The sequence below is a fragment of the Periophthalmus magnuspinnatus genome, chromosome 8, assembly GCF_009829125.3.
Source record: "Periophthalmus magnuspinnatus isolate fPerMag1 chromosome 8, fPerMag1.2.pri, whole genome shotgun sequence".
Classification (NCBI taxonomy): domain Eukaryota; kingdom Metazoa; phylum Chordata; class Actinopteri; order Gobiiformes; family Gobiidae; genus Periophthalmus; species Periophthalmus magnuspinnatus.
The window spans coordinates 14,484,059-14,501,521 of record NC_047133.1 but is presented as its reverse complement, the minus strand read 5'-3'; positions in this window follow the sequence as shown (position 1 = coordinate 14,501,521).

The window sequence follows — 17,463 nt, the reverse complement described above, 5'->3', positions numbered from 1 at the left end:
ACATCACCAGGTTTATCAAGTTGCTTTGTACAGTTTTGTTCATGCTTTTGTATATTTCTGGAGAATTTTTGCAAGGGAGCACGGTGACGTTGGCTTGTGAACTTAGCATTGGACACTGTCTCATAGCTATCCATAAGGAGGGTTGAAATAGGGCTGGGAGAGATCACTAGAAAAAACCCAGACATGCGTGGTGACATTTAAAATCTCTTCAGGCCTGTTTTTGTTGAGGAAAGTAGAAAAAAAGAAAAAAAGAAAAGAAAATCGATTTAAAGAATACCTAAACAATCTGGTTACCTTTACATTATACTGTTGCATTATTAACCTAAACCACGCCGTTACAACCTAATAATAATCAATCTATTTCCTATTTTTTCCTTTTACAGAATAAGGATTTTGGATCGGGCCTTACACTGTTTTAACTCTCCATCGTTCATCATGTAAACATCCAAACCAATTCTATATATAACCAACTATATATAATAATTTGCCTCTGGTCTGGTCCTGATTAACTCCCCAGCAGGAATACAGCTGTGGGCGTGGTCTATAAACCCCACTCTCCCATTGGCTGAGGACCAGGAAGCATTACATCTCTCCGTCCGCACACCCAAAATATGCGCCTCCAATGTCAGTACGCGCGCTGTGGACTCGTTAACTCTTTACGCACTGTGCCGTGCCGTACTACCACGGTTTTCACGCGCTCTCACCACGAGGCACACGATTATACCACATGGTTATTTACAACCCGTCACACGTCGATCATTTTTTGTTTTTTTCAACCTCACGCAAGAGCATTTTTGGAGATCACCTGCCAACGCGTCAAACCAATCGAAGCCATTACGCACGTCTAAAGGTATGGGAAACATCTCTGAAAAATAAAAACAACGCAATTTTAGCGACACAATATCTCGAGATGTTGCGAAGGATGGAGAGAGGAGAAAGGGGGAGGAGGCAGATGGTGGATTCCCGTGCGTAAAAGAGCGTCAAATATCATTGTCAGGGCTAGAGGCGAGACGCTGTTGCTTCCTGTCTGCGCGCTTTTATGGCGCACTCTAAACGACAAAAACAAAGGATTCGTTTTAGTCCCGATGAGTTTATGGCGCAAAGATATTGCCCTCTTCCTATGTCCAGTTGTTCACGTTGTACCACTGTGTGTTTCTGGGGCTCGTAAAGCTCACGGGGATAGTACGGGTACCAACGAATATACGGGTAAACGTGTGCGTAAATGTAGTGTAATGGTAAAGTTATGCACTGTGCGTGCCATAGCTTTTATTTGATTTGATTTGGGGGAAAGATACAGACTTAACTATGTTTTTTGTACAAATAATGGGACAAAATGTACAGTGTTATGATCTATAGGTCTATTATATATATAGGTAGGTAAGGTAGGTAGCCAAAACAGCTTGAGTTGTCAGGTAAATTATTTTTGAAAATTACGCAAATGCCACATATTAGAAACAAAAGCAACGTTTGCGCATCAATCCATTTATTGGTGAATTATAAATTATAACTGCATATAATAGTAGTATTAGTTTGGTTAAAAATATTTACCAACATATCTTCATTCACGTCGTAGCCCTCACGTGCAAGTGGTGCTTTAAAACAGTGCAATTTCAAAGTTCATCTTTATTATCATTGTCCAAAAGTAGAAAATGAAATTAAATATTAATTCAAAAAATGTGGTGTTTTAATATAATTTTACTTCATTTTGTTGTGTATTATGAACATAATGCGTTTCGATTATTTAACTGTAGACAAGGGACCAAAATACTTTATATAAAACGTAACATATAAATGCGTGTATCTGCTGGTTATGCAATCAAATAATCTTAATATCTATGTAGGATTTATTTTTTAGTTTAAATCAATAGGCCATACAAGCAAGCAGGAAAAGTACTGTGCGTAAAATAAAGTATTTCATGACACGCACGACCCACATTTCCTCTGCAAGTTCATGCGTAAAGTAAATTTATGCCTCAGGATTTGATGCCAAAATCTCCCTATAACATGTGCGTTTCTTCACCTTCACATGACCTTCACAGATTTACCCAAAATACATGTCCGTGCGTAATGGTTGTTTCGCATTTGTTCTGTATTTAAAAGGCATAAAATCGTTTTCTTTCGATTCCGTTATTTAATCCATGTGGTATTTATGCGTTCCCGGATGGATTAACACCTCCGACCAGACTGTGCAGACGTAACGCAAAGAAGCATGGCCACGTTTAACCTCCTCTGTACGCTACATCATCATAACAAATAGTTTGAAAAAAATAAAAAAATAAAATACGAAGAATAAGTGCGTGAGGCTTGTCCGTGCGCGCAATAAAGTGTGTGGAGATGTGTGCGTAATTTCGCCATATAAAATAAATAAAAAGTATCTCGTTTCTTGCTCGAGTTTAGTCTTTTTTTTAATCATGTGTAAATCTGATAATTTGGATCTGATTCAACCGTACAACTTTCAAAGATGAATAATTTTACCTTGGCCTTTATTTTTTAAATTGACAACACACATTTATTTACTAATCCTTAAAAAATAAAGCAGTAATAACTAGTTCTTAATAACTTAGAGTTCTCTATTAATACAGTTTCACTTCACACACCTTTACGTATTACACAATTTAGATGGAAAATGATCCATTTTATAAATCGTCTTGAGTGGTGGTAAATACATATTTGAGTGTGTTCTTGAGCTCATATATTATAATTCCCAGATGTATTGAAAATATGTTTAGGATTAAATGTTGCAGCGCATGTCCGTCATTACGCGCAGATGATATAAACCTATATTTACACAATGGCGCGGTGGATGAATTATTTGTAAATGTATAATACCTGCAGTTTTAATTGTTTTAATTGGAATTCAACTACGAACAAATACAAGCATTAAAGCTGCACCGAAAACAAAAAAACAAACAAAAAAACAAGATGATCGTACGGTTTAAATGATTACTAATGGCGTGTTTAAAATCAAGACTCTGCGTGCGTACGTGTGTAAAGACGTGTTTGTGGATGTCTTGTTTCCTTCTAACATCAAACATAGATATAAATTTCCGTGTTTGCGTCCTGAACCTTAACCGTCCTGAACTTTAAATTAGCCCACCCAAAAAGCGCTGGTTCTCGCAGTTGTTCAACTCCGTAAAGTCTCATCAGAAAAACTCATCTGGTACTGGCCATGGATTATACTTTCATCACTCGTAAATACTTCCACGAAAGAAATCCAAAACTAAAATCCACAAGAGACCCAAGGGCCCTATTGCCCCGCTATTTTTTATCCAACCACACCACAAATATTCAAATTAATAATAATAACTTTACCTGACCCTCATCAGCCTATTACAAAACATTGTCATCTAAAACCCACAGTGGAAAAATATTGGAACGGTTTTACGCACATGCCCAGTACGCACATATAAGAAAATAAATTGTATCACATTTATTATATTTTCTGTCATATAACTCGGATGTGTACCAGTTTTAATCACTTCTTTTCTTTCAAAAGCGAGCAGCCAGGACGTAATCCGCTGCGTAATCCAGTCGTCTGCAGACCAGAGCGCATGCAGGACACAGCTGCGTGAGAGCCTTCGCCCGGCCACGGCCCTCCTCCAACACCCGCAGTGCAGTGGGGCCGGGTGAGTGGCGACGCCTGGTGGACAAACTGGGAACACTAAAGGTGAGTATGTTTGGAGTGGATTAAAGTCTTAGGAAACTAAAGCTACCGAGGTAATATTATGACAAAGAATATAAAATAAAATGAGAAATGAGAGCCTGCTATTTGCTTGTCTTGTATTTTCTTGCCTGGAATGTTCCAAAGTATGGCATTATTAAAATATTTCTCCATGAAGATATCAGGTGAATAGGTCAGGTTACAGGGTCTGTTTGAGCAGTAAAATACATGTAACTGAAATATACTAAAATAGATAGGCCTACATTTAATGCCACACTATGGAATATTCAAGGCTGAACAATAACATCTACATGGAGATAAGCAGGTGATGTATTCCCCTCCTGAAAACAATTACATAGTGCACCTTTAAACTGGGTATTATGTCATCACAGTGGCAGAAAATCAGCTTTTTGATCTTCACAAAAGAGCAATGGATATAAAATACGATAATCTTACAAGCTCTTTTCATAACTCAGCCTGATTGGTAACAACGAGCTAACTGCATTTCCTGATTATCGAACAAATAAAACACTTTCTAATTAGATGTAGACAGTACACAGCTGACTTATTTAGCTTATATCTGTACTGGGGCAACATGCATTTCAAAGACTCAAAGACAAAAAAAAACCCCAAACAAAAACAACAAAAAAACTAAACATGTTTTAATGTGCAAAATGACTCCATGATATTTTGTAACCCTATATCACTTGAAGTCTTCATTTTTCAAATAAGTATAACTAAGTACAGGTATGTGGGTGGGGACAGAGGGGAGGTGAAAACAAATACATTTTCACTGCACTCAGGCCTGAAATGCGGGGTAATACAGGATTATACTCAAACATAACTGGATCAAAATACAACTCTGAATAAACCAATGATGAGGAAACACTGTAATAACATCAAAACGTCATTGAAGGGGATTTTGCATAATGGCTTGTTTAAATCATGTTGGTGGAGTACTTACAGACAGGTGCTAAGAGCTCATGGACGTGACAGGGCAACAGTATCAGTATGTGACAGTAGATGTGTTTGACATGATTTAAACAAGGCATTATGCAAAATCACCTTCAATGATTTTTTGATGTTTGATGATGCCGCAGGCGGCCGGCCCTATGACACTGCTACATAGACTCCAGTAATAGTGTGAGATCAATGCGGCTGCAAGCGGCTAGCGGTAGGTGAAGGCAAAAAACTGCAACTACCACTTTCCTCTCTGAACTACAAAGCCTGAGGGCATGATGGGAAATACAGTTCTGTCAAACATGTGCACTGACAGCTGCTTTTTTTATCTGCTTTAATCATCACATCACACATGATATGTCAGTATTATACTGCACCCGGAGCCTTCCTCCTGTTGTATAATACTGACACAATTATTATTATAAGATCTTGATGAACAAAAAGTAATTTTGAAGCCTAAGTGTATAAACTTTATAGTGCGCTCTGGAGATGTTTGTGGTGTGTGGGGAAATAGGAGAATGCATTCACTATTCACATTCACATTATGTAGTTTTATTCAATTCAACACTTCAAATGAACGTAAGATCTGTCCCACCACTGAGACTGTGTGATCTGAGGTCGTCTGGCTGTTTTAGGGTTGGAGGATTGTTCAAGCTGATTTCAGCCTTTTATAGAAAAAAAAGTTTAAAAGAAAAGTACAAAAATACAGGAAGTAGCTCAAAGATCTAAAACGAAATGCCTCTATTGATACTTTCCAGCTGATGTCATCCACATTCCCTGGGGGTGTGAGGATTACTGTAGACACTGCTCTGTGTGAAGCTCTGTTAGACTTTAATCTGAGCTTTATTTTAACACAATCTGATCATTAAGAACTGATTTAGCTGGAATTACAACAGGTGAACTCATTTGTGCTGTTAAACAAGTCCCACCTTTTGTTGAAAATCAAACCTTAACAGGACCATAAATGTGTTGTTTAAATCAATTTTCTTTTTTTCTTGTGGTTTTTTTTTTTTTTTTTTGAGTTTTTGTGCAATCTTAAAACTTTTTGACAGTGTTTACTAATGTGTGCATTACGTCGCCATGGTAACTACTGAACATTTCACCAAAGAGACACATGTAGAACACCTCCAGTGTGATGTCACTGCAAAATATCAACCTAGAGTCGAGTTTAGACTTTAGAGTGTGATGATGGCGTACTCCCAGATGGGGGAGACAGATTATCCTATTGATTACATTGTACTTTGTCATGAAACATCTATAAGGTTAATACAATACATAACTTGTTATATAACAACAAAATCTACATGAGTTTTACGGTCCCCGAAATGTATTAAATGTTATTGGCCAATAGAATGTGTGCTGTCACCTGAAATCCAGCAATATGTCATCAACACAGGAAAATCCACCCAAAATACAAGGACAATGTACACACTGAAGGCATTTTTGGCAGTTTAAACATGGATTTAGCAAAATAAAGACAGATTTGGGATCTTGTTGACATAATGGTTGCTAGGTAACAGTTATGGGATTATCATATCAGCTGCTCATGTCCAACCAGGAAATAAAATATAAAAAATTCATCCGTCAAATGCATTTTGAAATCCATATTTGTACTCAACAGTTACCAGCAGAGGGCCCTAACCAATTCTGAAGTCACATCTCAGCCCCTCTGACACAGCAGAGTTTTCTGAGATATTTGTATAAAAAGTACAGTTCTGTGTTTCCTGATCCTCTCCTTCAGTCCAGCTGCACTGCACATGAACACCACATCTTCCACACACATTCGACCACAGACTCGGACCCATCCAAACTCACAGCATGGGTCAAAATAAATACTGAAATATCCTTTTGTTCATTTGGTCTTTACACCAGATGCCCTTCTTGTATTGACCAGCCAAGTGAGCAAAGGGGGCCAAGGATTATTGCGCCCAGAACCAGGATTCGATATAGTGTTCAGTGTTATTCCTTATGTAATGTGTTTTCAAACTATGTGCTCTTTGAAAATATATTCTCGGTACAGCTTTAGGAGAAAGGAGGAAATGCAGAAATCAAAGTATAGCAAAGTATGGTAGCACTACAGGGACATGTGTGTTTTCAAGGTTAACATCCAGAACATGACAAACAAAGTCTTCTTCCATTAGAATCTGATGATCTTTAAATGGGGCAGATTATAACAGTCCAGTGTGTGCTGTCTGCATCTAATAATAAAGCCTTTGATTGTCCGATAATCAGGAAGTGCGCATGCTTTGAGTGAGTTAAAAGTCCGCTCTTGTCTCTGCGAGTTGTGAAAATGGCTTATAAATGTGAGCGACAGTAGCTCAGGTGGTGCGTTTGTCACTGAGCCAAAAGTTGGTGATTTGAATCAACGTAACGTAAACATCATTAGCTGAGTGACCAAATCCACTGACACACCAGCTTCCACAAATTAATTCTTTCCTCGTGTCCTCGGGCAAGACACTTAACCCACCTTGTCCCCAACGTCTGTGTACGCTGGTGTGTGAATGCATGTGTGAAGGGGTGAGTTGTTCCTGATGTAAAGAGCTTTGAGCGTCTTGAAAGTAAAAAGGTGCTATATAAAATTTTGTCCATTTACCTTTAACTCATCATAGTGAATAATTAAGATGCTCAGAACGAATAAAGTGTGTAAGGAATAACTTAAGACCAACAAACAGTTTAAAATGATCTAGTTCTGTGATTTATTTATTTATTTGATAGGGACAATGCACATTAATGAACATCAGTATAGAACAGATGTAAATATGCCGAATTTTAGCTATGACACTTGCCTATTTCTACCAAACGGCTGATAATAAGTATGATAGCTGTTTTTATTAGCAGTTATAGCTGAAAAGTTTTAGTGCTAATGATAAATGACTAGACACGTGAAAGTCTTGAAGCCCAGTTTGTGCCTTCTTAGCTCTTTGCATGTCAAAGAACCAAATCATAGTTCCCAGGTTTACATGCTTTTTGAAAAGTTAAGTTAAATTGAACTTGTCCAGTTATTATTATAATTTTTGTCTTCTTGCATGCATGTACACGGAGTGAATAAGCTCTAATTATTAAGGATAACTCAGTAGCGCCACCTCAAAAATACATTTTCATGGGTCAAACAGAGCACAGTCTAAAAAAATAAATAAATATAAAAATCAATGTGGCCAGATACATGAAAAATAATACATATATATAATGGCCCAACCCTAAACCTTACTGGAAGTCGGCTGTATTGGATCAAACCTGAGACTCACAAAAGTGCACAGTTTTGATATCTCCTCTAATAGTTTTCATCAAAAACACTTCAGACTTGGCCAGAAGACACAAAACTCATGTACCATTAAAGATTATTGATTAGATTTTTGATGGCGATTGTCATGGTGATTCCAGCTGTACGGCACATGAGCACCACATCTTTCACACACATTTTTAGCACAAACTCCAAATCTCACAGCATGAATCAAAATAAATATTGAAAAATGCTTTTGTTCATTTGGAGCTGCAGGTCTTTACACCAGATGCCCTTCTTGTAGTGACCAGCCAAGTGAGAAAAAGGGGCCAAGAAACAGCATAGTCTTCAGTATTATGGCTTTCTCGAACTGTGTGCTCTTTGAAAATGTGTTCTTGGTACAGTTTTAGGAGAAAGGAGGAAATGCAGGAGGAAGCAGCAACTAGTGGAATCACATTTACCCCCCGATGATTCAGATCAATTTGATTTCTGATTCCTATTTTGATAAACTATGGTGTCCCTACAGGGCCATGTGTGTTTTCAGTTAATAAATATCTCCTGCCATTATATTCTTTTGAGCTTTAAAGATATGCTGTGTAACTTTTCAGGTCTTTTCTAGGTCTGATGTCTACGGTTGTCAAAAGTATCAAAAATCAGATACTAATCGCTACTAAAACTAGAATCAAAATTAGATCAATACTAAAAAGTAACATTCACAGGACAGAAATGAACCTTTCCTGAATATCTTTAGAATGATCTCGAGCTGTATCAGAACAAGTATAAGACACACAGACTAGTAAACACCCATGACCACTATGGAATGTACCTGGACACTGAGGGATTACACAAGTATAAGACACATGGGAATAGAAAAGAAAGTACTGCCATTTACTGTTGAATTCTACTGTCTATTTTTAGCATAAAAATTGAATTTGGAATTTTAGTATCATGACAACACTATGCCCAGAGACAAGCAGGTTATACTACCAAGCCAGGTTACAAGTCATATCTGTGGAGAGCTGACCCTGGTGACAGTGAGGATGCACATTATACAGTTTTTTGAGCAATAAAAACACCTGTAATTGAATAAATGCAAAACAGATAAGTTTGATGCTAAAGAAATTGAAGAATACCATGCAAGATTAAAGCCATAAAAATACACCCAATTGTGACAAACTAAATCATATCTGAAGCAGTGCAAGAATCCCAAATGTTCAAATCATTTCATATTGTCAACATAAAGCTTTTGTCACTTATAGACTTACTCATAATGTGAAGTGGAGCCACAACATTTACTCAAGTAGAAGTAAAAATATGCTGCTAGGAAAGTAAATGTAACTGAGTGCTCTCACCACCTCTGAAAACATAACATAGCAATGTGCCTGTGTTTATCTTTCAGGTCTGTGATTGATAAAATACTTTATTATTAATGCATCTAAACTAAAGTCAATTACCGCAGTGTTCAGTGTAACACTCATTTTTTACATTAGCGGACATATTTGTTTTGATACAGCATGGACCGTGTGTTTCTCTGACTGTTTAAAGGAGGCATATAATGATCATCTACTTATACTACAACATAAGTAGATCATCATTTTACATTTTCTTTTCATTATAAGTAGCAATTTTGGTCTAAAACGGCTTAATAGTAGAGGCAGGTACATTGACTTCCTGTTCATTTGAAAATGATTGAAAAATAGCTCCAGAATTTGTATATATATATATATATATATATATATATATATATATATATATAACCTATATGCATGTCACAGAGTTTTTAAAGCTACCAGTCACAAGTTCATTTATTTATTTATTTTTGTTTTTACCAGTACATGGCAAGTGTGAAACCTGTACTCTCCTCCACCTGGCCCCGCCCACTCCCCTGGCCACACCCCCTCTTCTCAAACAGGCCCCTCCCCTCACCTGGTTTTCCCTCGCCTGTCCTTTGTTCAGGCTCTTCTGTGTTCTCTGCTCTTCTTCTGTCAGGTCAAAGCTGGCACACTGTCAGACAGCAGAGATATAGATAACATGTAGTTTTATTACGTAACAATAAACCAGGGGCTGGTCGGCCAGTCTAATTACACATGGTGACTTTAATATGTCAGATAATCACGACTAAGTAATGATGTGGGTGGAGACTGGGGGTAGGTGACAGTAGAAATGTTCTGAGTACCCAAGCCTCCAATGCAGGACAATAGAGGATCACTCAAACATGCCTGAATCAATCAAATTTACAACTCTGAGTAAAATGATGATGAGGGGACATGGTCAAAAGCTCTTAAAAAATGATGTTGTTTAAATAAGTCTCCTTCATTGCACAGAATAGGGAAAGGGGATATAATTTGGGAAGAATTCATAAATATGTTATTTGAAAAAATAATTCAAAAGGTGAAAGAAACTTTTAGTCTTTTAGGAGTTTTAATAAAGTTACTACAATCACAGTTGAAACTGGGTTGTCAGAGCCTTAACCTGTAGATAGAAGACACAGACACGTTTTTCTCACTCTCAGTATATGGACAGGCTTTATGTGAAAACTCAGAACCTCCAGAACTTACTCACTGAGCTGCAGAGGCTGCACTAGCACTGATTCATGATTGGCTGCAGATGCTGGGGTTTAGGTAGTGACCATTCAGATCAGAGAGAGTCCTCTTAGGTTTACCAGTAGATGGCCAACTCAATTTCATCATTGAAACTGGCAATCCAAATGAGACTCATGTGAGGCTTATTCTGCTTTCTGATTGGATAATTGTCTTGAAAACCAAAACATAAATAAATGGGACGTCATGTCCAATGTTCTTTTGTAATTAAGAATACAGTTGTTACAATTACAGTTGTTATCAGTAAACGCTGTATTTAAGCATTACCTCATATCTGCGGTCATAGTTTATGAAATGTTAAATCAAAATTAGATATGGTTCTTTCAAGAGGATAAGGATTATGGGATATATTTCTTTAAGATTTGGTGTATATATATTGTATGTATCATCTTTATAGTATCAGGGCAATATTACAAATTGCAATTAAAAATGACCAGAATATAACAAAATGATCCACCGATGTCATTGTTTATATAGAAGACAAAAGCACAATATGTCTCCTTTAACTTTAAGGTGTTGCACATAACCACATACTGCACACCATAATCAAATTATTATCAGATTTTTGGACCATTAAGATTACATAAATGATGTGACGTGGGTTTGTGGGAACTATTATCAGAAGAAATTTGATGATTTTACTTGTGGCACGGTGGTAGACTTTGACTGTTGACCTCCAGTGTCTGTACTTTGGTTTCACTTTTAGACTTGAGGAACAGCCTATTGCCCTTCTGTGTGTGAGCCTGCTTCTGCCTGCTCTCTTACATTAGACATGTGACACAAGTGGATGAGAAAAAAACAGAAGCCTCACAGCACACACTCTGGAGATATTAGTGGAAAAGGTGCATCTATCTATTGATTTACTATCTCACTTCTCCCAGGCTGTTGTCATGTAAACAGTGCAGATTGTCTCCAGAGGAAGTGGGCGGGACTGAATCTTTTGTTGACAGCAGCCTGGGCCAATAAAAGGCTGTAAAATCATAAAACGCTCGGATGCTGGCCCCTCTCCCACTTCCTCCAGCCGCCAATAAACACCGCATCTTTGACCCCGGGAAACCAGCTAACATACGACTTCACTCTTTGTGTTTGAGTGGGAAAATGTGTCTGGAGCAATGTAAAGGCAAGCTATGGGAGCTGACTAAACAGGAAAAAGAAAAGAAAAAAAAAAACAAAAAACATTAAAAGGAACCATATTATTTTGTAAGGTTTTCTTTTAAATTTCATAAACATGACTTAACTGTGTCCACATATATGAGATAAACATGTTCAAATCAAATTCACTCAAAACTATTGCAATGCTGATTTATTCTTAATCACAAAAACATCAGACATGATGGCAAAATTAGCCTCACATGAGTCTCTCATTTTGGTTGGCAGCGCTGAAATCCTCTTGGTTTACACCTAAAAGGACTGCCTCTGATTGGAAATCGTCATCACTTGAGCCCCAGCACCTGCAGCCAATCATGAATCAGTGCTAGTGCAGCCTCTGCGGCTCAGTGAGTGAATTCAGGAGGTTCTGAGCTTTCACATGAGGCCTGTTCATAGACTTGTATGTGTCCTCATTCTGCAGGTTAAGGCACTGGCAACCCAGGTTCAACTGTGATTGTTGTAACTTTACTAAAACTAATGCATAGGCAGCTCCTTTAACTACTTTCTCTCCTCCCCCTGTTGAGAGTTCTCCCCTTTTCCCCCCTCCCGTGATCTCATCTGTTCCGCTACAAAACAAGATGTCCGCCGCTCCAGATCTCTGGGAGCAGCGAGGTCGCCCAGTTGCCCGTCATTAGGCAGGCCTGTGGAGCTGCGTGCTGAGGGGACTGGACCGGTAACAGTTGATTTAGGAGCCCAGCCTGACCCCCTCCTGAGGCACACATGTTCCCCCATCATCCCAGTCTACACAAAACAAGAGCCCAAAACATGGACCCAAGCCAACGGGTTATTATGGCCATGGCCGGTAACTGAATTCTCCAAGATATATTATTTGTAAATCTCCGTAATGACTTCTGGTTTGTATTAAATTCATGGTTACGTTCAGAAGGTCTTTTGATAGTAAATGTGAACAGTATGGAGCTGATCCCACTCAAACATAGCGGGGCCAGTGTGTCGGAGGTTCTCCCTGGATCGTGACCTCCGCAGTGCTAAGGTCGTCTGGAAGAATGGTTGTCAATGGGATTTATGTGTGCGCTAAAGAAGGCATGTTTAGCTCTGGTCTGGTTGGAGACTTTAAAGAAAATGATTGAATTTGAAGTTGTTGCCTATTAAAGTACTATAAAAGAACAGATACTTTGCAGCTGATGTCAACAACATTCCCTGGGGGTGTGATGCTCTGAGGCATTGCTCTGTCTGAATTTCTGTTTCTCAAGTTTAATCTGAGTTTTATTTTAACGCAGTCTGACCAGAAAGAACTGTTAAACAAATCCCTCTCAAATAACATTACAGTGACAAGTACAGATGCACCAATACCAATCCTGGTATCTAATATTGGCACCGATATTGAAAATCCTGGATTGGGTATTAGTTCCATGAAATCTGTTAGGGTAATATCCTGGTTGGGCCTTTAATCACATGTAATAAGACTATTTACTGACTGTTTTTGGCCCAGAACGTCTCATGATGTTTTAGCTCTTATTCACACAAAGCCGTTGAGTAGTTACACAAATCACTGAACGGAACTTTTTCTCCTTAAATAAGATGTTTCCGAGTCCATGTGTTGAGGAGATCAATTGTTGTGGGGCAAGCTGTAGTGTCCTGTATCTTCCCCCAATCAGAGAAAACTAAAGTAACTACTTTCACTTTCCATTTTTTTGCATAAAGGTTTTCAAATAAAATGATGTCAGTGCATAACCTCTATATCTTCTGGTTATAGCCCTCTTTTCACAAGTCAGAGACGAGTTTGGTCATGACAGTAATGCTAACAAGTAGCATACTAACGCAAACTTCCTGATTATCGGACAATACAGTGCTTTATAATTAGATGCAGACTTATTTTGACCTCAAGAGCTGCTTATATCTAATATATCTGTACTGGGGCAAGACACATTTTGCTCAAATAGATGTGGCCATCTGGAAAATTGGACGTCAATGGGATTTGTGTCCACTAAAGAAGGCATGTTTTATTTAAAGTTCATCATATCTTCTGGTTTGTTTGAATTCTAATTTTACTTCTATATATAATTTACCTCACTTTACTTAGTATACTTTACTTCTGTATATTATCACTGTCATAACAAAAGGAAAATTCAGTTTTGTCAACTGGACTAAAGTTTTAGACATTTTGTGCACTCTGGACCATCCCCAGTGTGCACTAGATTTAGTTCTGTTTACTTCACTGTTGGGTTGGACTCGTTCATGTGCTGTGCATCATTCACCCCAAACACCATGAGCCATGTGAGAGGCCATCAGCTGATCACTTAAACTCATTTCCATGACAACGTGTTTCAAATGGACAGACAAAAATCACACACACACACTCACTCACCTGCACTATACTCCGTGTTCTTTTTGTTCACCTGTGGATATATATACCTTGAGGTTGGCAGCAGAGAAAAAACTATTCTGAATGACACACAAACAGAGGCAGGTTCAGAGGCAGGAGGACACTGTATCTAATATTACACTGATCCAAATGGTCTCGCAATGTCAAACAGCAGTTGTGCAAGACCCATTCATTCAAATATACACAATCCAATAGCTTATTATCAAAGTCCAAGCTCCGTTACTTGCACCATAAACTGCGTAGGTCGGCCACATTCACACCACACTCATCCCGCTCCAGAACAAGAGAGGAGCCGCTCCAAGACCAGCTGTTTGAAGTGTTCTTGGAGCGAATCAGACTGCAACTGTTCACACCGGCTCAAGTGCACCTCTCTTAGAGCAAATGCTCTTTTACGTCGCCCAAAATGGTGTCAGTGTGTGTGTGTTTTTTTTGTTATGAATCCTACCTGGATGACTGAGGTATTACACAGGCAGTCACTGTGATCACAAGACTGGCCGTGGTACTGTTGCTGTTGATGTTAGACGTGATCAATCTGTCTTTAAAATTCTCAGAAATGGTAGAGTAGCCAAAAATTGCACTCAAATAAAAGTAATGTTAGTTGAAAATAATTTACTTAAGTAAAAGAACAAAAAAGGAGTCAAAGAAATGACTCAAGCCATATTGGCTTGTCAAAGCCTTATCTCAGATTTCAGAAGAAGCAAGGCCTGGTTAATACTTGGATGACAGACCACTGAAATACCAGGTGCTATAGTTGAGCACCAGTGGAAAAAACTGTTGTTGCGTCCTTAGGCAAGGCACTTCACCCACATTGCCTAGTATGAATTTGGAGTGAGCGTTGGTGGTGATCGGAGGGGCCAGTGGCGCAGGCCTCACATCAGTCTGTCCCAGAATGTGTAATGAATGAATAATGCACTGTAAAATATCTTTAAAAAAGCACAATGTAAATTAGATGTATTATTTATTATTAAGGATAAAAAGTATTTGCCAAACATGCTTATTCAAGTAAAAATAACTGGAGTTATAAATTGGAGTTGATTTAATTGTAAGACCCTAAACAATTCACAAAATCTGGTATTTTCAAAGACAGAAAAATTAGACAAACTAAATCTTACCTGAAGGAGCAGTGCAAGAAACCCAAATGTTCAAATCTTTACATTTCTTTCTCACAGAGTCACTACAACTTTACTCATGTAAGAATACTGTTACACTGTACAAGATTATTCAAGTAAGAATACTGTTACAATGTTGAATATATTCACAGTCTGAAAACTACTACAAGAAATATAATTTGTTTAAAAATAAATACAACTGGGTAAATGCAATCAACCTCTACTAAGTACCCATCTCCAGATCTAAACCAGGAGGACACCCGCCCAGGACCATGCTCCAAGCCCTGGTCTTATCTAATGGCAGACTGGAGGAGGTCTGAAGGTCACTTTTATGTGAATGCATTAGAGTGAAACCAATTTGCCTCTAGTGTTTGGCGCTGAATACAGGTTTAAGGAAATAGTAAATGTTACTGAGAAGAAAGACAAAGTAATGTCCTCTCTTCAAAAATAAGTGCACAATAATTAGATTTAAACATTCTCTGACCATCAAAAGGAGCTCATCATTTCATTTTTGAAGGACACACGTGACATGAAGAACTCAGCTAATAACAATGTCGTGCTGTCTATAGAACAACTAATGAACCTCTCATGGCTGGCAGCTCTTATAGATACTAATATATTGAGATACTGGTTGATATAGATACTACTATTGAAAACTTGGTAAGGTCAAAGTACACCTGATTGTTCCCGTAGGGAAATTTGTCCTGCATTTGACCCATCCTTCATTGCCTCTGGGACATCTCCTCAGGAGCAGCGGGCACTGCAGTGCTGCGTCTGGGGACCCATAGCCAGATCTTAGTCAAGTCTTGATTAGGACTAGTTTCGCTGGAGGATTTGACCTATTGTGCATATTTTGGGTTGATGGGGGAAACTGTGGTGCCCTGTGAAAACCGTGAAATCCCACCCAGACACATGTAACGCGTGATAGGCTAGGTGGACTGACTGCAAGGATGTCTCAGACTAGATTCGGTAGGGAGCCAGTAAGTAAGTGAAAGAACACAGACAAAATAAAGTTGATTATAGGAATGATTGTATTAATATTTTTTCTATATATAGTCAAATTCAATAATACTTATAATAATCAACATTTATATTAAACAGGTATACAATAGTGAAGATGTGATCAATCAAAATAAAGAAAATAAATGAATGACAACTTCAGACCCGTGAAATCCGATTGTTCATGTGAATATTTAGTCCATGAGTTTGAAACTTGGTCTGAAAGACTTTGCTCACCCACACACACAAAGTTTGTATAAAATCCAGCGACAGAGGAAAACAGTTCAATTTCCTACCACAGAGTGGTGTATGGGTAGCTCGCCATCACAGGTGAAGTTAGAATCATCAGACTGAAGGGGGAAAAAAACCTGACCTGTACATGGTCAAAAAGGAAAAACCCAAATTAAACTCACATTATGTAGCTTACAGGCTATAAGCTAAACAATAATACATACAGTTACAATTCATATAAATTGCAATATTATTCATATCAAAATATTATAAATTATTCATTAGATAATATTAATTTCACATTTCCAAAAAACATAGTGCACTTTTAAGTTAACTTCCTCTGTTTTAGGCTATTAAATGAAATGTGTCAAAGTTCTTTAAAGTTGCGCAACAAAACAAAACGTAGCTACATTGGCCAACAAATCACCCATATCAAAATAATAATAAAATAAACAAACATCAAAACGGGGGTAACTCAGAAAACTAAAAGTGTCCTTTGACTTTAAAGGTTTGGCCTTTAATTCAGCATAAGTAAAAACTTGATATAGTTTGTATTTAATCAATACTGACGCAAATCAGGTTGCACTCGTCATACGCGCTAGCATTAGCGCGTTTAGCCGTACCTCTATGGGGGTTCATCATAGCTTAGCGTAGTACTAGAGTGGCGCTTTTTTTCTCAATTGAACAGCGGTTAAAACAAGAGCAAGACTCACCGCTGAGCGGATGGTTGAATGCGTAGAATGAAGCAGTTGATTCGGATTTTGAAGGACGAATGATGAGCACGACCAGCACGAGCCACAGTGAGCACACAGCGAGAGCACCAGAGCAGGAAGTGACAGGGGCGCGCCAGGTACTTAAACGCTCACCGGTGCGTTAATGGGGGCAATCTAGGTCACGTGGGTTACACACAGGTAGAACATGCAAATTCCACACAGATAGGTCTGTGTGGCCCAGGGAGCAAAAGAATCTGATTTTTCCTAAAAAATATTTTTAGTGGATGTAATACCTCTCTAGTTCTAGAAATGACCTGATCTATATATCAGGATTACTATAAGACAGCATGGTGATGGTAAAGGACCTACTATCAGTTTGGGTTGAAAATTACATTCTATTATCTGTTTTTTTTAACCATTGGGGTGTTGAATATCAACCATTTCCCTTAGTATCAACATCTACAGTCTATACTTTTA